Source organism: Sminthopsis crassicaudata, chromosome 1, assembly GCF_048593235.1.
Source record: "Sminthopsis crassicaudata isolate SCR6 chromosome 1, ASM4859323v1, whole genome shotgun sequence".
In the NCBI taxonomy this organism is placed as follows: Eukaryota; Metazoa; Chordata; class Mammalia; order Dasyuromorphia; family Dasyuridae; genus Sminthopsis; species Sminthopsis crassicaudata.
Window position 1 is genome coordinate 10341482 of NC_133617.1, and position 22557 is coordinate 10364038.

At 42.7% G+C, this 22557-nt stretch overlaps 1 protein-coding gene and 1 pseudogene across 3 annotated transcripts in view; both read right to left on the reverse strand.

Annotated features, from left to right (window-relative positions):
• LOC141557238 (KRAB domain-containing protein 4-like) overlaps window positions 1-2464 on the reverse strand; it is a 28013-nt gene extending 25549 nt beyond the window's left edge. Inside the window, exon 1 of one of the 3 annotated variants that reach the window (XM_074292658.1) lies at window positions 2200-2464. The gene's annotated coding sequence lies outside the window, so the exon portion shown is untranslated. The remainder of the gene's footprint in view (window positions 1-2199) is intronic. The other 2 variants (XM_074292639.1, XM_074292630.1) reach the window with 2 other exon arrangements.
• A 9330-nt stretch (window positions 2465-11794) lies between these two features.
• On the reverse strand, window positions 11795-12958 carry LOC141543524 (protein transport protein Sec61 subunit alpha pseudogene; annotated as a pseudogene).
• Between the last annotated feature and the right edge of the window lie 9599 nt (window positions 12959-22557).

Consider the following 22557-nt stretch of genomic DNA (forward strand, 5'->3'; position numbering starts at 1 on the left):
AGGGAGTTCCTTACTGCTTCAAATATCAAATAGTTCCCTCTGTCTGGTGTTTGAAGCTCCTTAAAATGTGACACCCCACCCCACCCTTCAGTCTTCTTATACCTTACTCATACACACTCCACCTTTCAGGACCTTTGCTCCTTGCTGTGACCCCACCCAGCAGACCATCTGCCAACCAGCTGCCCCGTGCCTAGAAGAACTTCACCGAACAGCCACAAGTGTCTCCTCTCTCTAACCTGTCTTCTCCATGGACAAATCTAAATGCTAATTCTAAGGCTCCTGTCCTTCCCTTTCACCTCCAGGATTAGATAAATTCACAGGCCAGCTGAACACCCTGCTGGCTTCCTCGTCTGGGACAATCCTGTCAGCCTGAGTTCCTTCTTTCTTTCTTCCTTTCTAGCTTCCGGCGAGGCTCAAAGTCAACATGCTTATTAGTCTGTGAAAAGCTGCATGATCCCTCTGAAACCCGGAGTCCGGGCCTGCCCCGTTCACATAAGAGATACTTTTTACTCCGTTCCACTTTTCTAGTGACACATGCATGTACGTGATGGATCCCGGCATAAACCAGAGTTCTGTCAGGGCAGAGATGGCTTATTTTTGCATATCGTGCACCTGCATAATGATTGCACAGGAGAAGCATTTAATAAAGAATTGTTTGATGGCTGCACATTGAGGAGACATCACTCCCTGAATGGGGGCTCGGGTGGGAGATAAAAAGCTGAAGGAAAGAAGAAGAGACAAGGACCATCCTGAGGTCAGAAACCGAGGCAGAAGGGCTGTGCTATCGGTTCCAAGGCAGAGAAGAGAATGATGGGAGAATGATTTCTTTAGAAATGAGGATCAAAAACAAGGTGGGGAGGGGAGAGGAGAGAAAGACGGGTGGGAAGGACGGCGGAATGGAGGAATTGCAAGTAAGGGGAATAATAGGAAAAGTGGAGAAGCGCAGATACAGGACAGCGGAGCAGGACCATCAGCCAGCGGGCCAGAGGAGGGAGTGGTCGGAGGGACTAAGGGAGGGATGAGGGGGAGACCAAGAAGAGAAAGATGGGACAAAGAGGAGCGAGAGGGAGCCTAGAGGAAGGCAGGGAAAGGGAAGGGGCAAGGGGAGGAAAATTACAGGAGAGAAAGGAGATGAAGAGGGAGGGAAACCGTTGTGTTCCCTTTAAGGAACTATTTCCTTTTGATCTGTGATTCCTTTGGAGTCCCAGCCCCTCCTGGGGAAGACATATTCCCCCCCCCCCATAAGTTATCTTTGTGGGATGCCAGAGCCTTTGATTGGATTAGAAGTCCTGGTCAACAAGCCCCCCTTGGAAGTGCTGTTAATCTGGGCTGAAAACGGCTAAGACTCTAAGCCCAGAACCTTGGCTCCTGAAGCTCCCAGACTCCTTAAAAAGGGCGGTATCTGGACTAGCTCCTTGCAGGTGGCCCTGGGTAGCTTGCTCAGCCGCCAGGACTCTTCTGCCCGAAGAGGAAGCATTTCATTTCCCACAGATCTTTGCCACTTGGAAGTCAGTCCCTCAGCAAACTGGTTTCTATCCAACAATTACACTTTCATTTTGCAATTAATGACTCGGGAATGACTGCGGCCGATCCACAGGGGATATTAACACTCTCTTGTTGTCAGTAACCTTGACCACTAGGAATTGAGAGCATTCAAACCGCATCAAAGCCAGAGAAGGAAAGAGGAAATGGGCAGAAAGGTCAAAAGGGGAACTGGGAAGCCACAAGTGAGGGGAGGGCCAGAAACAGATCAGTGGAGAGGGGAAGAAAGGGGGGACAACAGATGGGAGACAGGAGGGAAGGTGAGGATCTGGGGGAGGAGGATGGAGAAGAAGAGGGAAGAGGAGGAAAAGGGAGGAGGGTGAGAATTAGGGGAGGAGGGAGAAGATAGGAAGGGAAAGGACAGGAGGACTCCCAGGAGATAAAGAAGCAGTTCAAACCCAGAACCTGCACTGGAATCGCGGCCAGGGGTGGACCCAGAGAAGTAAGAAGAGAATTCCAAAAGGAAATTGACCACCATAGAAAGGAGGAGGGGCTGGCCAGGAGAGGACAAGAGGGCTGCGCGTGCGCCAGGACCTGTGAAACAGTGCCAATACAGCAGTGCGCATGCGCCGTGTCCCAAGGCGGGGCAGAGAAGGGAATCGGAAAGAGAACGACTGCGCAGACGCAGATCCACTAGCAGGCGACAGAACAGCGTACCTTCTCCCCAGAGTCACCTCAGGAAAGGAGAATATAGAGAGGCATGGCTCCGCGCCTTCTCCCGACTCTCTTTGCCCATTCACTCTGCGTCGATCTCTACCGGGTTGCTTGAAGAAGGAGGGTTCCACATCCCCTAGTGCCCTCACTCAAGGCGAACTACGGAAGCCTGGAGACCTCCGAAAATGGTTGACTTCCGGGAGAAAGCGTAGCCAAGTGGGGCAAAAGTGCCCGCCCCCTCCATTAGGGAGGCAGCGCATTCTGGGAAATGTAGTTCAGGAGAAAGGAAATTGTGCCCAGGCTAGAGAAAACTTACTTAGAGGCCAGATGTTTGAGTGAAAACATCGCTTAGGGCCAGAGGTCGTCCGCCGCGTCGCCGTGACCTTTCTACGTATGAGTTTTCGTTTATCTGATAGGTAGCTAGATCCACGTCCAGGGACAGAAGGACAGTGACTCCTCTCGGTGCCGTCCTTTGGTGGGCAGGGCCCATAGGGACTTGTAGAACCTCGGAGCCGCGTCCTCCTGCACCAAACTGAGCAAGCCCCAAAGTCAGTGCCCTTTAGTTACAGTGAGCCAGGCGGAGGAGGCTGGTAACCACGGGCTCGCCAGTGAAAAACACGGCCGCCTTCTGAGCTACAGCTCTGCGCCTGAGGCTGTCTCCGGCCCGTTTATTTTAGAACACCGTGTGCACGGAATGTAGGAGAAACCTCTGTGAGCTACTTTTAGTGTTTTAGGCCTTACACTCCTGAACAATGAGGAAGCCCCGGCGCGCCAAGGCAAAGTTCCTTTACAGCCAAGGAAGGATGTTCGTCTGACTAGAGACGCGCTTCTAAGTGTCGGCGTTCACGCGCGACCCCCACGGGTCCCGGCAGGTTGCCAGGTGGCTCAAAGGGCTGTGACCCGGCTCCAAGTCAAGGGCCAAGTTCATCAGTACCCACGGAAGCAGGCCAAGCTCCACAAGAATTTCTCCAAGAACCGGGAGCACGAAGATAAAGTTATGGGGGGGGAAAGACGAGGCGTTTGCTGCCTCAGGCCGACAAGGAGTGTGGAGCCCGCCCTTCCCAGTGGGACAGACTGAGGGGGAGACGGTGACAGAACCGGGGAGATGGTCTCAGAATCGGGTAGATTCAAGTTAATAAGTAGTTGGAATTTCATGGTTTAGAAGCAAAGCTTACAAGAGTATTAGAAATGCAGGGGTCAAAGACAGTCAAACAAGAACAACAAATGAAGTTGGCGTTAGGGCTGCAGTCGCCGGGTATCCCAGAGGAAGACGGGGGAGGGGAGAGATGAGGCTCCCATGAATTTCTCCCGCCAGCCGGTGTTTTCTAGGATCCTCCCAGGACAAAGCTCAACCCTCTGAGGTGTTGATGTACATATAGCGGGGGGTTTCGGCCAGAGCACAGACGCCACCGCTAGGGGCAGGAGTGCAGTCCGAGGCCGACGGTTGTTTAAAACCACGTAGGCGAGATTTCTCTGGGCGAGCGTGCGGTTTTGGCGGCCAGGTGGTTGATTATGGCAGCCATGTAACAACCCAGGAAACTAGCACTGCGGGCCTTTCCTCAAGTACAAAGAACGGTTCCCCCAATCCCTGACTTTGTGTCTCAGAGGGAGGAGGGCAGACAGTGGCAACATACACAGTGAGGACTGCTCAGGTGGCCCAGGCTGCGAGCACCCCAATGTTAAGTGTGAAGCGCTGGGCAGAGAGGATGACGGGCAGAATGCAGAGGGGAGTCTCAATGCCTCAGCCACGCCTGGGTTATTTGAGAAATGAAGGTTGTGCCTTTGTTGCTCTGTAAAGAGCGGGGTGGGTCAAACCGAGGTATGGTCTCCTCTAGCAGAAATTTAGCCTTCTCAGGTCTGCAAGGGGAGGCTTTTACGCAAATTGGTAAAGTGCCAACAAAAATCAAAAGCAGTTTGAAGCCTCGACGAGGGGGCAGATGTGTAAAATCTATTTGCCCGTCCTCCCCTGGGGATGTACTCCTCCTCTGGGTGGGTTTCAAGATGGGGGGGGGGAGGAATTAACAACTCCTTTAGGATTTACCTGGACACAAACCCAGAAGACCTAATTGTTTCTCCCTGCTTGTGATAGTGAAAATAGCTTTCACAAGGGATTGGAGGACCTTTCCTCATTCTAAAGCTCAGGCCAGGGCAAGGAGTTCGATCCTCGGGGCAGAGACTCCAGGGGGATTGGCTTAGCCTCCAAGGGGCTATGGAGGCTCACCACAGAGTAGCCTACCTTCCTTTCCCCATTTTCAAGAAACTGAACCCATCAGTAACCATTCATCGACTGGGTTGTGAGAGGAATGTTCCTCAAGTCAGGCCGACTGGAGAAGATGAAATCTAAAGCTTCCTCACAGTGGTGAATGAGGTCCCTCGACTGAGAGCAGGGCTGAAAGTGTGGTCTACCTGGATAATCAAGCCAGGGGGTCTAACAGGGGAGCCTGATACAAGCAAGCCACTGGTGACCCTCAGCTTCCAAGATTTTCTTAATCTGGTGGGGGGTTAGACCCCCAGTATGAGTTTGGAGACTTCCTCTATTAGAAGAGCCACTGATCTAAGGCAGGAGGGACACCCTAAGGACAAGAGTCAAGTTGCTTTCAGAAGTAAGCAACAGGCCTGGGATGGGGGCAAGTAATTGAGTCAAGACCCTTAAGGTGTCTTTCATCAACATACAGAGTAAAAGGCTTTTCTAAATTAGGCAGGGCTACTGCTGGGGCAGAAGTCAGTTTTGCTTTCAAGATCATAAAAGCCGTAGTCTGATCAGGACCCCGATGGAGCCTTGAATATCAACAAAATCTAGCCAGGAAAGTTGTTTCTTTTTTTATTATTATTAAAGTTTTTTTTTTTTTCAAAACATGTGCATCCATAATTTTTCAACATTGTACCTTGCAAAACCTTGTGTTCCAAATTTTCCCTTTCTTCCCCCCGCCCTCCCTTAGGTGGCAAGTAATCCAATATATGTTATACATGTTAAAATATATGTTAAATCCAATATATGTAATCATTTATATAATTGTCTTGCTGCACAAAAAAAAGTCAAATCAAAAAGGAAAAAACGAAAAACAACAAAAAGACTGAAAATGTTATGTTGTAGTCCACACTCAGTTCCCACAGTCCTCTCTCAGGGTTCAGATGGCTTTCTCTATCACAAGGTCATTGGAATTGGCCTCAATCATAGCATTGTTGAAAAGAGTCAATTGATTAGAATTGATCATTGTGAAATGGACAAACGACTGACCCCCTCATCCTTGGGTCAAGGGGCCTCAGGCTTATAGGAAAATGTTGCTTAAACTAAATTAAGGGAAGTGTTTACAAAGTGCTTGCTCAACTATGTTCAGAAAGAATACTTGCCTAACAATGTCAGACATCCTGTAAGCCCCTTATTTTAACCCTTGTAAGCGGAAAGTCGAGTCACTGTAACCGCAAGGCTGAACAAGGATGCTTATAAGGCTTTCGGGGCGGTACTCTACTGAGAGTCCTTGCAGGCCAGTAAATAAACACTCTAAATTACAAACACCTTGGCTGTCCTGAATTTTATTGCCTGGGCTATCTCAGAAAAGGAATCAAAATGATTTACAGAATAAACAGGGAGCAATAGGATATCAAGAAAAGATGTATCCACTGTTCTTTTAAGGGTTGGGGTGAGTAAGGAAAAAAGTGATGAAATACCTAATTCCAAGCAATATCAGATGTACAAAAAGCAAGGGCCAGCGGAAGAGACTGGAAGAATGGGGACGTGAAAATAATCTCTCCCTCCTCCCACCTTCCCCTTATCCCACCTTAGAACATATCAAGGAAGATTAGGATGCTGGCCAAGTCTCCTCACAAATTCAGGAAGTACAGAGGTGTGAAACTTGTTCTATACTGGAAAAATGGCTCAACTACCACTCCTAAGGCCTTAATTAACCCTGGGGCAGAGGCCACCCTTATATATGGAAATCCCACTAAATTTAAAAATGGGACCCCAATTATTATAACCCATTTGGGTGGGAAGGAAATACCTATCAAGCAGATTAAATTGATACTGAAAATTGGACAATTATCTAGGAAAGAATATCTGGTGGTCATGGTCCCCATCCTTGAGCATATAATTGGTATAAACATATTAAGAGGAATAACTGATATCAAACTGTGCATAGCCTTTGATCCAGCGGTGTTTCTATTGGGCTTATATCCCAAAGTGATCTTAAAGGAGGGAAAGGGACCCACATGTGCAAAAATGTCTGTGCCCTCTTTGTAGGGACAAGGATCTGGAAACTGAGTGGATGCCCATCAATTGGAGAATGGCTGAATAAGTTGTGGTATATGAATGTTATGGAATATTATTGTTCTATAAGAAACAATCAGCAGGAAGATTTCAGAACAGCATAGAGAGACTTACAGGAACTGATGCTGAGGGAAGTGAGCAGGACCAGGAGATCATTGTACACAGCAACAACAAAACTATACAATGATCAATTCTGACAGACTCGGCTCTTCAACAATGAGATGATTCAAACCAGTTCCAGTTGTTCAGTGACGAAGAGAGTCAGCTACACCCAGAGAAAGAACTACGAGAAATGAGGGTGGACCACAACAGAGCATTCTCACTCTTTCTGTTATTACTTACGTTTTTTGTTTTCCTTCTCAGGTTTTTTTTTTTTTTCCTTTCTAGATCTGATTTTTCTTGTGCAGCAAGATAACTGTATAAATATGTATACATATATTGGATTTAACATATTTAACATGTATTGGACTACCTGCCATCTAACCGAGGGGGTGGGAAGGAGGAAAAATTTTGGAACAGAAGGTTTTGAAAAGGTTCAATGTTGAAAAAATTACCCATGCATATGTTTTGTAAATAAAAAGATATTTAAAAAAAAAAAAAAAAAAAAAAAGAGGAATAACTGACCCTGCATCTACTCGAGGGGAAATACCAATTTGCAGTCAGGAAATTTGAAGTACAGATGATGTTGGTAGGGGAAGTGTATGTTCTTCCCCTCCCCCCCTTACCCTATCTAAGCTTTTTCAAACCATTGCAATGAAGCAGTATAGGATTGGGGGGAGGGGAGGAACAAGAGGAAATTACAACTACTATAAAAGGATACATGGAGGCTGAAGTTCTGATCCCTCCTAATGAATGGCCCATTATGGCCTGAATGTCCAGTATGGCCTGTTAGAAAACCATGGAGCATGACTGTGGATTGAAAGCTTTCGCTGCCAAACCAGACACAATTACCCTAATAGAAAGGGTATAAACCTATGCTGGCTATTGGTATACATTCCTAGATTTTGTAAATGCCTTTTTTACTATTCCTATTATATTAGATTCCCGAGCATGTCCTAGTCACACATTTGGGTTAAATATAGAAATTCTTATATCAAGTTACTAAGAAGAAATATTAATTTTCTTGGGGAAATCGTTCCAGGAAGCTAAGGCTGCAATCCAGACAGCCTTGGATTTATGGCCTATGCAGGATGGCCCAGTGGATTTGCAAGAATCCACCCTAGGACAAGTATACAAATTGGAGCCTCTGGCAAAAGTGGCGGGGAAAAAATGTACCATTAGTATTCTGGTCAAGGAAGTTTCCCCCGAACTGGGACAAATTATACCCCCTTTGAATAACAGCTACCGGCTGCTTATTGGGCATTAGTTGAAACTGAACAGTTTACTTTAAATCATGAAGTTATTATGAGCTCACAAATACCCATTATGAGATAGATAATGGACTAATTTTAATTTTAAATTTTTTTATTCGAGCTTTTTATTTTCCAAAACATATGCATGGACAATTCTTCATCATTATCCCTTGCAAAGCCCTGTGTTCCAATTCCCCCCACCCCTTCTCCCATACCCTTCCCTAGATGGCAAGTTTACTCATACTTTAGCTGATTGCACAAATTGTGATCGTGGACTTGTATGTGGAATAGTCATGCTACAGACAGGGCCCTCTCTATTAAGCCATTCCATAAATGTGATCTTACTCTGTATCCCATGTCCAGTTTCTCTATGTTATATGAAGTATCTGTTCAATCTATGTGCCTAGTCTCTAATACTCAAACTGATTAAAACGTGTAGGGCAAGTACTCCCATTTGCTTGTTGCATACTAAATGTGTTTTCTCCATTTTCAGGGTGATTATTCCTACTTTTCCCCTGACATAGTGGATGATGTTTATCTGTCTTGGGTACTCAGACTATTACTTCTGCCTTATATGTATTTATCTTTGGAACCTTTAATTTTTATTCTAAGTTCTAAATTGCAGCTATTTTAGAGAAAAACCAAAGAGCTCTTAATGATCAAATACAAACTCATATTGTTGCTGAGAAATTGATAGAGACTTCTCATGTAGTTACTTGTGAGACTAACCATCCTTGGTATGACTTTCTATTTAGATCTGCTTTATGCAGAAATACTTTTTCTGTAATAATTCACCCCATGTTAATTTTTATTACCCTGCTTATTATATTATGCATATGTAATTGTTACATGTTCTTCCAAATGAAAAATATATACACTAAATCGATCCCTAAAGTCTCCATGGCTTTTAATACGTCAGAACCTAAGGCCAAACGAAGGCCCTGCATGTAGGTTGTGTCCTCAGGGTGAACCCAGATCTTGAAGACATGCTAACTCCTACACAAACACGGAACATCTGCTGCTTTGGGAACCTAGCCGGTTCTCAGAGAATGAACATCGCACGTGAACTCCATCGTGAGCTTTGGCTAGCCTCTTGATGGATGACACATGGGATGGCTGATATTTAGCTCTTTGTTGTCAGTCAGTCTCCTTTGTTTGGAAGGTTTGTTAGGTCTCTGTTCAAGGAGAACTTTGGAATCTCACCCATGGAGAGGATGTTCCCAATCTGGACCTTGAAAGCTGTATTCCAGGATTCCCCAGTTGGAGAAACTTGGGAGTTGGTGCTTCCTTGGATTGTGTTTTCTATTAACTCCTAGATCTAAATTGGTATTGCTATAATCATCTAGTACTGGGATTATTAGTTACCATCGTCACAAACTGTGCCTTCACCGTTTCTGTAAATCAATGAAATATTTAGCTTCTTAAGTGTGTCTTATTTAAGTGTGAATATGAACCACACTTTCCTTAGTCATACTCTTTTTAGGAGAGGGAATTGAAGCCTTCAGAGAGGAGGGACTTCCCCAGAGCCGGAGTGGAGATCTCAGCCAGCCCCACATGGGGCCTTGTTTGCCTTGCCTAGTGTCCATCGCCTCTCCATTCCCGTGGCCATTTGCTCATCTGGGACAGGATTCAGAACTCAGAACTATGCCTGACCTCTGAGGAATACAGAAGAAATGTGAATACAACAGCAACAGCAAACACTGATGAGATATAAAACATCAGTCTTCAATCAACATTTATTAAGCACCTCCTCCCCCCATGTGCCAGGCACAGTGCTGAGTGCCAGGAACACAAACAAAAGCAAAACACAGTCTTCAACCTCAAGAAACTAATGATGGAGATTAGAGGCAAACAAACCTTTTCAATACAAGTTGTGTGCAGGAGGAAACAGAAATATTTAAGGGAAGGAAGGCTCTGGAAATAAGAGGGGTTAGAGAAGGTTTTCGGTAGAAAGTGGGATTTAACTGGGAAGTGCAGGAAGCCAACTAGGTCAGTGGTCAGAGAGGAAGAGGCAGAGGCAGGAGCTGAGGGATGGAGGCTCTTTTTGGTGGAAAAACTAGGAAGTTGGGGTCACAAGTATGAATCAGGCTAATGTGTAAGAAGATGGTAAAGGGAAGAGGCTGGGCTCTGAAGAGCTTTCATTACTCATTACAATATTGTATTTGTTCCTGGAAGTAATAGGGAGCCACTGGGGTTTGAGTGGGACAAGGGGGTGACACATTCATACTTGTGCTTCAGGAAAATTGCTTTGCTTAGTGAATGAAGGGTGATGGGGTGGAGAGAGGAATGAGGCAGACAGATTTCCCCCCCCTCCCCGGAACCTAATGAAGATTACTGGACCTGAGGTGATGAGGGTCTATACTAGGTTCAGAGCAGTGTCAGGAGAAGAGGGGACATATACAAGAGATGTTGTCAGGAGGAAAGAACCTTAGCAACAGCTTGGCTGTGGGAGGCGAGTGAAGAGTCCAGGATGTTTTAGGGGTCCCGAGTCAGAGGGACCAGGAAGAGGGTGGTTCCCTGGACAGTAGTCGGGAATCTGTGTCCCGAAGAGATCCCAAGAAAAGGATCCATTTGTATCAAAATGTTTCTAACGGCTCTTGTGGTGACAAAGAAGGGGAAATGGAAGGGACACCCATCCATTGGGGAATGGCTGAACAACTTGTGGTGTATGATGGTGATGGAATAGTATTGTGCTAGGAGAAATGCTGAGAGAAATGGCTTCAGAAAAACCTGACAACATATGAACTGACAATGGGGGGAGTCTTTTGGGAGTGTCACAGTCGCCATTTTGGCAAGCAGAGGTCAGACGGTTCAGAGAAGCCCTTTGTTCTCCCTCAGAAGGTCCTGCTCCTTCCCCAGTAGAAGATCTTTGGTTTCCATACTTGGAAACCGGCAGTTTGTGTTGGCCACAGGCTTATTTCTTTCCTGCTTCCTGCTACTTCAAGTCAAAGATTCCCTCCTAAAATACCAGGCCAGCTTCCTGAAGGGATTCTTACTCTGGAGTCTGGAACTTGGTTGTTTTTTGTGGGGAGAGGGGAAAGGGTTAGATTTTTTTTTTTATACTCCATAAAACATTAATAATATATTTTAATGAAAAAAATCCTAGCCTCATGTTTCTTTCCAAAGACAGTCAAAACTAGTGTTTTCCTGCCCTGTTTTTGCCTAACTGCACCTCAACTTTGGACCTCAGTAAGGACCAGTTTGGAGAAATTATTTAAATACAGGAACTGATGCCGAGCAAAATGAGCAGAACCAGAAGATCATTGTACGTGGCAGCAGCAAGACTATACGATGATCAGTTCTGATGGACAGGATTCTTTCCAACAATGAGATGATTCAAACCAGTTCCACTTGTTCAGTGATGAAGAGAACCATCTACACCCAGAGAGAGGGCCATAGGAACTGAGTGTGGATTACAATTCTCATTCTGTTTGCTTGCATTTTGTTTTCTGTCTTGGGTGTTTTTTTTTTTTTCCTTTCTAGATCTGATTTTTCTTGTGTAGCAAGATAACTGTATAAATATGTGTATATACATATATATTTATATTATTTAACATATATTGAACTACTTGCCATCTAGGGGAGGGGGTAGGAGAAGGCAAAAATTTGGAACAGAAAGTTTTGCAAGGGTCAATGTTGAAAAATTATCCATATGTAACTAAAAAGTTTTAATAAAAAAACACACACACAAACACACACACACACAAACACACACACACACAAACACACACACACACACACACACACAAACACACACACACACAAACACACACACACAAACACCACAAGCTTGATACACTGGTTTCCAGCATACAGATAGCTGTAGTTTGAAGTAATAATGTAAACTTAAGTTTAAGGCAGCTGATATTAATGTTATTCATAGGCAGAGTCATCATCTCTTAACAAAATGTGGCAGTTAAACTCTTTACAACAAGAAGAGGATGGGGAAATCACAGCACTATCTGACCACAATGATATGTCAAAATAGCTTCCCTTTCACGTAAACGATGAAATATTTGAACATTATTCCTATGGGAATATACCTAATAAGTTCATGAACCATGACGGTGTCTCGGGCTCATCACCATTTGCTTTTCTTTCAATTGCTTAGCTACATCTTTGGCTGAGGAGCCAGACACCTTTATCCACATCTAAGAGAAAAATGCACAAGTTCTTAGTGTAAAGTTGATGTAAACAGCCATATGAACAGGGTCAATATGGCACCCAGACTCTGGAAGAATAATAAAGGGATCCAACTGGGTAGGAGCATGTGGAACCTCTTCCACCAACATCAACCTGCTGCTCTAATAAGTTGCCATTGAATTGCATCTGGGATATAAGAGAAGTTGGAAATCAAGGCAGACTGCAGAATGATGGAAGTGTTGGAGGTATGGAGGAGCTTGATGAGAGGACATTGTCCCCAGTGCTGAGCAGACTTGATGGATAAGGCAGCAGGAAATCCTTGAAAACGGATAATGACATTGAACAAGAACTAGAGATGAGGTGCCAGAGATTGGGCAAATTCTGATGCTAGAAAGCCTCCCTTGTCCTAGTGACCAATAAATGGAATAGTGCAATAGCAGCACCCTCAAACTCAGAGCCTCTGCCATTGTTAATGGTAGGGGCATTTAACCTTTCAGACAATGGTCTCGCAGAAGTTGTTGGCAATAAAGAAGTACCAGAGCCCAACCTTTAACCCTTTGGTAGAAGTCATCTTCTACAATCAAACCAGCAACCAACAACTCAGTGATTATAAGTAGAGAGTCCAGCACCCATTTCAGTAGGATCTCCACACATCAGTTGTGACATATACAATGGCTTGCCCGATAATAAAAATAAAGCCAAATAATTTCTGGGCCCACTAAACAGAGCTCAATCTTTTGGAGTATCTCCTACTTCAAGGATTTTAACTCCTGCTAACAACTGCATAATTAAACTGGATGTTACCATTGAAGAGAGACCCAATCCCATTGAAGTTCCTCTGTTAAAAGCAAGACTAACTCATCCGGTAGAAAGGATCTGCAAAATCCAATGACATGATTCTAAATAATAGAAGTAGAAAAGGAATAAGTTATAGTCATCTATAATACCTTCTTTCTAAATTAATCTTCTTTTCAGATTTCTGAATTTCTAGTAAAACTGCACAGAAATGCTTTATAATTTTTTCCCCTGAGGCAATTGGAGTTAAGTGACTTGCCCAGGGTCACACAGCTAGGAAGTGTTAAATGTCTGAACCTAGATTTGAACTCAGGTTCTCCTGACTTCACGGCTGGCGCTCTATCCACTGCACCATCTGACTGCCTCCCCCCCAAGGTTTTACAATTTCTAAAAATTTAATGCACATAGTGGTAGTTTGGAGCACTTGATGATAGTAAGACAGATGAGCAGCCATTTGTCACTCCCTTCCTTTTCTGCTGGTCCTGCTACTTCCTCCATGAGGTTTTGCTCACTTGAAATTCTAAAGATTTTGGGACCGCTAGCAGTAAGAAGGCAACAGAGTTGCCTGTGCCTATAACCTGGTTTAAATCAGAGGTAGAAATTACCTTCCAGTGGCTGGGATGGCAGGAATGGAGCTGAAATATGGAGGTGGGAAGAATCAAGAAGTTGGTGGGACTGGTAATGGACCTCATTTTCTGTACTCAAACTTGATTGTGACTAATGGATACAGAGGCTGTAGAGAAAGGTAGTGAATGTATAGGGAGATGGGAGAAAGCACTGCTAGAGGAGGGGAACCTGGGAAAGGAACCTGCAGACTTAAAAGCAACCTTTCCAAAAAGCATTTTCTCATTATTTAACCCTAGCCTTACCATAGAAGTAATAGCAGCTGCCTTATTGTTCCTTTTCACTGGAAAAAAAAAAAGTTAACTGGAAAAATTAGATGCTGTTAGCTACACCAGTTGAGTTGTTTTGCATATGACTAAACCAATACCTATTTCGAGATAAGACTGCCTTCTCTTCATTTAAAATCATTTTTTAAAAGTAGGATTTTTTAAAAATAAGAAAACCACTATTATTCAGAATTTCATTTTTAGTTTTAATTTTTTCAGATTTTCTATTCTAAATTCTCTCTTCCTCCAGATCCTCCCCTGCCCACTGAGAAGGCAAGCAATAATATCAGTTATACATTTAAAGCCATGAAAAACATTTTCATATTAGCCATGTCACAAAAATTAAAAACTATATGGGAAAAAAGTGTGCTTTAATCTATACTCAGAGTCCATCAGATCTTTAGAAATAGATAACATTTTCATTGTGAGTCCTTGGAATTGTCTTGAACCACTGTATTGATCAGAGAAGTTAAGTACCTCAGTTAAACAGCATTACACTATTCATTCAGCATCAGTTTATATGTATTCCCATATTTTTCTGAAACCATCAGTTTGGATGATAGAATTCTGATTGTTGCCCCCAGACCAAACCCCACCCAAATCCTTAATCACTCCCTGAGAGGTACAAGTCTAGGTGGTCTCTGACCCCATCATACATCTAGTTCAGCCATACTAAATTCCATAGAAATCAGCCAATCAGAAAATAGCACTAACAGGATGCAGAACAGAACATTGAACCAAAAACCTCAATAAATCTTTCCCAGCCATTGTGTCGGTGCATAGTCCTTGTTTGCTGTACTTTGGGTAAATATATGATGAAGTCAGGCTAATTATAATATTATTAGAATACATTAATAACCTCACAGTGCTATTTTCTATAGTATCCTGGGTAACCACATGCAGAGTTCCATCAAGGTTAAGTCCTGACGGCCCCATGTTAGCAAATTCCTCCTGTACATATCTTGTGATGTAATCCGATTCCATAAATATTTTTGTCTTGCTTTTCTGGGCTGCAAACTCCCGCTACACTCCCTGAAGGAACACAGCCCACTCTGAATGTATAATTCTCAATAAATCTTAATATATTCCTGGACCATATTTGGAGACAACCTGAATTTCTAACGACACTGCGGATTATCTGCTCGATCCCCAACAAGGGCCTTTCGATCTGATTAGATGTTGTAAATACAATTATCTTTTCCCTTCCAGTTCTGGCCAAGTGAGAAGATAGAGGAGAGAAAATGAAGATAGGAGGAAATCTAGTCCTTCTGTTCCCAAGATTTTGATGCATTAGAATAAACAGGAGAAACTAAACATGTGACTAAGTCAAATGGGACATTTTTATGTGGATTTCCAAATTGTGATGAGGATGAATTTTGATTTTGATGTGCTGAATAGAAATAGCCTCATAAAGATATCAATTAAAGACCCCTTTGTTAAATTGAGGATCTTGTGAAGATTGTGCATAAATCTCCCTTCATCCCCTCTCTCAGAAGAGCCCGTTGTGACAGAGATGAAGTTAGGCCACAGGAGATGGACCACTTCTACCTAATAGAAAATCATTCATGTTTATCCTATAGGACAAGAATGGAAAAAGCACTTGACTGGATTAAATCCTAGAAAGGTATAATTTATGACCATGTAAATCCACGGCACCTCTCCACTAGAGTAATTTTCCACTTATCTAAACACTACCAAAAATTGGGGAACATTAGCAATGGATGACTCTTTGGTTGAAGTTTATAGGCCGTGTAAAAACTGTTGTGTTAAAAATACAATTAAAGTGGGGGCCAGCTAGGTGGCAGAGTGGATAGAGCACCAGCTCTGAAGTCAGGAGGACCCCAGATACTTACACTTCCTTCCTAGCTGTGTGACATTGGGTCACTTAATCTCAATTGCCTGAGCAAGAAAAAATTATATATAATTAAAGATTTAGAAAAAGTACAAAATAAACTGGACAAGCCTGACCATCTGTGACAGGTTTTGGGAGAGCAGTCCAACATAGTTTATTCCATTTTATTATCTCTGTCTGAGAAAAGATCACATGCAGAAGAGTGATCGTAGGAACAAAAATAGTTTGTGATCTTTGAATATGGACCAGTAATAATATTATCGCTGTCCTCCAATAGTAAATTAGCCTTGGAATAAATGGGAAAGTATTAAGTGCTTGCTATCTGCCATGCATTGGGCTGAATTATGGAGATACAGATGCAAGCCTGCAAGGCAACCCTTGTCCTCGTGGAGCTTACATTCTGAGGGGGAAGACTATCTGTACGTGTACGTACACACACACATACACATACACATACACATACACATACACACACACACACACACACACACACACACACGGCAGGGAGAAATGCTTTGGACTGAGCATCCAGAGGAAATGGTGGTTGGTATAATAGGGTCATTGATTGCATATCCTTAGAGGAAGCATTATCTTTAAAAATTAGTATTGATTTCTAATGCAAACAAGATTAGAAGGGAAGTAACAAATTGGGAAAATATTTTTAAAAGTAAAGGTTCTGACAAAGGTCTCATTTCCAAAATATACAGAGAACTGACCCTAGTTTATAAGAAATCAAACCTTTCTCCAATTGATAAATGGTCAAAGGATATGAACAGACAATTCTCAGATGATGAAATTGAAACTATATCCACTCATATGAAAGTGTGTTCCAAATCACTACTGATCAGAGAAATGCAAATTAAGACAACTCTGAAATACCACTATACACCTGTCAGATTGGCTAAGATGACAGGAACAAATAATGATGAGTGTTGGAGGGGCTGTGGGAAAACTGGGACACTGATACATTGTTGGTGGAGTTGTGAAAGAATTCGGCCATTCTGGAGAGCAATTTGGAACTATGCCCAAAAAGTCAAACTGTGTATACCCTTTGACCCAGCAGTGCTACTACTCGGCTCATATCCCAAAGAAATACTGAGAAGCGGAAAGGGCTGTATGTGCCAAAATGTTTGTGGCAGCCCTTTTCGTAGTGGCTAGAAACTGGAAGATGAATGGATGTCCATCAGTTGGAGAATGTTGGGTAAATTGTGGTATATGAAGGTTATGGAATATTATTGCTCGGTAAGAAATGACCAGCAGGATGAATACAGAGAGGCCTGGAGAGACTTACATCAACTGATGCTGAGTGAAACGAGCAGAACCAGAAGATCACTATACACTTCAACAATGATACTGTATGAGGATGTATGCTGATGGAAATGGATTTCTTCAACATAAAGAAGATCCAACTCACTTCCAGTTGATCAATGATGGACAGAGGTAGTTACACCCAGAGAAGGAACACTGGGAAGTGAATGTAAATTGTTAGCACTAATATCTGTCTGCCCAGGTTGCATGTACCTTCGGAATCTAATGCTTATTGTGCAACAAGAAAATGGTATTTACACACATGTATTGTATCTAGGTTATATTGTAACACATGTAAAATGTATGGGATTGCCTGTCATCGGGGGGAGGGAGTTGAGGGAGGGGGGCATAATTTGGAAAAATGAATACAAGGGATAATATTCTAAAATATATATATATATGTATATATATATATATAAATAATAATTTTTAAAAATTAGTATTGATTTGATTACAGTTCTCCAAAGTTACAGGTAGAATAGGAAGGGGGGGTACATATGGTATGAAAATGGCTTTGAAGGAGTCTGGAGCGCCTGAGATTGAACAAGATAAGGAGACATGTTTCTCAATCGGGGCCCCAGAGTCATAAGGGCAGGACTTTCTGTTGTAGATAGACTGGAAAGAATATCATAGAGATTTCTGGGTAGGAGATTTTGGACTTTTAAAAGCTTCAGATGTTTCATTAAGAAAAAAATTATATTGATGTATTTAAATATAAATTTGCTTCTGCAATTTTTCTATACTGAGAACTCAAGAACGGGGAGGGAGTCTTACATGCCCATGCTGTACCCTTCCCTCTCCAGACTCCAGAGTATCAGGGATGGGAGTATTGATGAGACTTCATTGTGTTCATGGGCAGATGTGAAGAAGCTTTATGGAGATTCAGATCAAAATGCACAAAGGAAAGGATGGATGCTGGAATACAATAACAAGAGATCAAAAAAGGGTTCAGAGATTGGACTCAACTTTTTGAGGGGAGCAGGGTTATCTCTAAAAGCAAGAAAGGAGGAGAAAGTAAGAACAAGATAATGCTATAAGTGATTATTGATTATGAATTACTGATTACTACAGAATCTGTGGACAATAACTAGACAATTATTCTAACCTGTTGCCATTATAAAGTCTCTGATTTGGAGTTACAAAAATTAGTTAGAGGGTCTTTAGAAATAAGAAGCAGGGGTAGCTAGGTGGTGCAATGGAGAAAGCACCAGTCCTGAAGTCAGGAGGACCCGAGTTCAAATCTGATCTCAGATACTTAACACTTCCTAGCTGTGGGACCCTGGGCAATTGCCAATTGCCTCAACAAAACAAAACAAAACAAAACAAAAAAAAAAGAAAGAAACAGCAGAACATTTATGCCCATTTGATGGATAGCTTTCAGACACTGACATGTGTAAGGATTTTCATTCCCAGGCCTAATTTTTCCCTAGATTTTTCTCCACTCCAAGCTAACTAAAGAAAGAAGCCATCTTGAATCTAGACCTTGTTAATGTTGCTGTGTTAAAGACAAAGGGATCTTAAATCATGTATCTACACACTACAGTTTAAATCATTTTAGCCCTCAAGAGATTGATCTACAAGGACTTTGTCACTCATATCCTTCACCAGTTAGTGCCTCTGAGGTTCAGAGCAAGACCCTGGGACTTTTTTGTTAGCCATCACAGGCTACCCCTAGGAAGCTTTCTCTCCCTTTTTTGTTATTTTAATAAAAATATTTTTTTGCCGTTACTTTGATTCTCTTTGCCATAGACTACTTCTACCTCCTACAAAGTTTGCAAATAAGGAAGTTCTCCTCACATCAAATCTAAATGTATTTCTTTACAACTTCCACCTGCCAGTCTCACTTCTGTGTTCTCTAGATGAACAAAGGCTAGTCCACAGATTCTCTTGATCTCCTGGAGCCTCAGTTTCCTCATCTGTAAAAGGGAGAGATTGGCCTTTGAGACCTCAAATGAGATGTTGGTAAAGTTCTTAGCACAGTGCCTGGAACCTAATAGGCCTTTAAAATGTTCCCTTCCTCTCTTTCAGGCCCCTTCAAGGTCTACCATTCTAAGCTCTAATAGGAATATTCGCCTAGCTTTCATGTATCTCTAGCCCTTAAGCTGCACCTCTTGCCCAAGTTTTCCCATGGAATACTGTTTTCCCTAAACCACTTGTGAAACTCCACCTAGAATTTCTATGGAGTCTTAGCCTGTATCTTGTGCTTTCATTGGCCTGGATCATTCACCTGCTTTTAGCATCCTCGCTTCTTGTCACCCTGCATCAACTCTGGTTACAGGCCTCAGTTTTTGTCTGAGTTTCCAGTTCTCAGGGGATATTCCCAGACCAAACCATCTCGAACTGCAAGCTCTTACTTGTGAGCTGAGCTGTCTGGACCTCAGAACTCAACATCACCACCTGCCGCAAGGTTAAATATTGAGAGAGGGTTCTGACGTTTAATCCCCATCAAGGATTTTCCTATTCCTGCCTGAACTCATTCCTCAATGGTTAGCATCTTTTCACACCCTTAAACTTCTCCATCCTAGTGACTCTGAACACCACTGTTTCCTTGCATAAACCTGGTTCCTACTCCCTTATTTCCATTCTCAAGATTCCACTAGAGATCTTCTCACCCTTTGCACTGTGCTCTCTGGCATGCTTGCTCCATAATTAAGAAACTTTCATTAATAATTAAGAAATATTAAGAATAATTAAGAATAATTCATCTTCGACCTTTTCCTGTGTCCTTCCATTTTTTATTCCCTTAGACATGGCTTCCTGCTCAATACACATCCCTCCCACCATTTCTATTTTTGGTGGCCTTGGCCTCATTCCCTATAATCCAGTGGTTGTAGTAGAAGAGTCGGAATACTCCCTGCTCCCCCATGTCACCTTTAGACTTTCCCTCTACCACCATCATTCAGTAATCTCTTCTTTGGAATTCATTCATGTTGTCATGACTTTTCAGGTAGTTTTTGTCTGCTGATTTCTAGGATGCCCTTAATGAATTTTGCTCCCCAACTCCTGCCCTCCTATTAGGGTGAACCAGCATGTTGATATCCTCTCAAATATCTTCGCATTCCAGTTTTGCTCATTTTCCCATGACTTGTTCCACCCCATTTCAGTTATGCTCAGAGATGATCTTGACATCGCCCCCAAATAATCCACTTCCATGTTTGTGAACTTTGTCCTGCCAAGTTCTACCCTTCTACTAACTCCGCTTTTATTCTTGTTCTGATGTGTGGAGAAAACCAGAGAAAATTAAGCTGAGTTGTTTAGATATATTTGTCCCCTCATCTCCACTGGACCCTCATTATGGCAAGGGAATAATTTATATCTTCTTAATTGATTGTCTTTTTTCATTCTGTAGTTTTTCCAAACTTTCATCCCTTCTTGTAAGAGGCTCTGGACCTGAACCTCCTGGGGGATAGTTGAGACGCCTTTGTGTCAGGACCCGCCCGAACCCGGATCTGTCACCGTGGCAACTGACATGGTAGGATCTGGGTGGGTGCAGGGGAGGCACAGTAAGGATTGGCTCCGCCTTCGGGGAGGAATCAGGGAGGAGTCCAAACTCTAATGGGGAAATATGCAAAAAAGATAAATGGGCTATAAAAGAGCGAGCACGGAAGGGCTTGGCGGAGACACTGCTGACTTGTAACTCCAATAAACATCACTGTGTTCTATCCACCTCGGCTCTCTGTCTGGTGATTCCCTCCTCCCGTCTCCAGGAAGAGGGCCGGAGACGTCCGAAGCCCCGTCGGGTCGGGGAAGCTGGAAGAGGCAGTCACTGTTGAGGTTTCCTGTGAAAGGTCCCGGCCCCTAACACCTTCTTAAACCTTTTATGACTTCCATCCCCTCAACTGAATCTTGCCTCCATATTTCACTTAAAAAAAAAAAAAAAAAAAAAAAAAAAAAAACTTCGTATCTCACATTAGATACCTTCCCCCCATTCTCACATCTCTTTTCTCCCATGAAAAAAAAAAAATGGCCTCTCTTCCCAAGGCAAAGCTCTATCTGAAAATCTTTTCCCACATTTTAAAAATATTTCATTTCTAGCTGTCTGCTTCCCTGTCACTTTTTGAGCATGTTTAGGTCTCCCCTGTCCTTAAAAAACAACCCAACCCCCCCCAACTTCATTTGATCCATCCGTTCCTAGCTATCACGCTGTAGCTTTTCTCCCTTTCATGCCTAAACTCCTTGAAAAAGCAATAATTAGTAGTACTTCCTTTCTTCCAAAATCTGGCTACCAACCTCTTCATTCAATAGAAAAATGCTCTCTCTTCCCAACAATTCTTTTTGTTCAGTCATTTTTTCAGTTGTGTCTAATTATTTTTTAGATTTTTATTTTCAAAATACATGCAAGGATAGCTTTCAATATTCACCCTTACAAAACCATTTTTTTCTCCCTTCTTCCCCACCTCCTCCCAAGTAATCCATTATATGTTACACATGTGCAACTCTTACTCTAATTTTCACATTTATCATGCTGCATAAGAAAAATTACTTCAAAAAGGAAAATGAGAAAAAAATCAAATAAAAAGCAAACAAACAAAAAAGTGAAAATATTGTGTTGTGAACCACATTCAGTCCCCACAGTGTCTGTCTGGGTGCCGATGACTCTCTCCATCCCAAGTCTATTGAACTAGCCTGAATCACCTCATTATTGAGAGGAGCCCCATCCATCAGAGTTGATCATCCCATAATCTTCCTGTTGCTGTGTATAATGATCTCCTAGTTTTGCTCATTTAGCTCAGCTTCAGGTCATGCAAGTCTCTCCAGGCTTTTCTGAAGTCATCCTGCTGGTCATTTCTTGTATCTAATTCTTTGTCTCTGCATTTTGGGGTTTTCTTGGTAAAGATACTGGACTGGTTTGTCATTTCCTTTTCTAGCTCATTTTATGGAAATAAAGACAGGGTGACTTGCCCAGGGTCACACAGCTAGTGAATGTCTGAGGCTGAATTTGAACTCAGGTCCTCCTGACTCTGAACCTACTTCACTATCTACTATGCAAAGTAGCTGTGCCACAAAGCTTCTAATGATCTCTCTCTCTCTTTCCCCCCCCCCCAGGCTGGGGTTCAGTGACCTGCCCAGGGTCACACTGCTAGGAAGTGTTAAGTGTCTGAGATCAGATTTGAACTCTGGTCCTCCTGAATTCAGGGCTGGTGCTCTATCCACTGCACCACCTAGCTGCCCCTTCTAATGACCTCTTAATTACCAGATCTACTAACCTATTCTTAGGGATATATATATTTTTTTTACTTTTCCATATCCATTGATATTTTCTATAATTCTTTTCTCTTTGATTCTCTATTCTCTCCAGAGAGACAGTACTGTCTCTTGGCTTTCCTCCTACATGTCTGATCACTCCCTCCCTGTATCCTTTGCTGGATCATTATCTAGATCATAACTGCTATGAGTATTCTGGAGGGCTCTATCCTGGACCATCTTCTCTTCTCTCTATATACTATTTCACTTGTGATCTCATCAGCTCTCATAGATTCAATTATCACGTCTATGTAGATAGCTCTCAGATCTATTTATTTGGCTTTAATCAATAATGACAACTAGTATTTACATAATACTTATTATGCACCAGTAACTGTGCCAAGAACCTTGCACATATAATCTCATTTGACTCATCTTCTTCAGGGCATCTTGAATTGGATGGCCCATATACATCTTACACATGCCTAAATTTGAACTCATTATTTTTTGTTGTACCCTCTATCTCCTGACTATATTTTTACTGATGAACTCTTTTCCTCCTCTAACCTG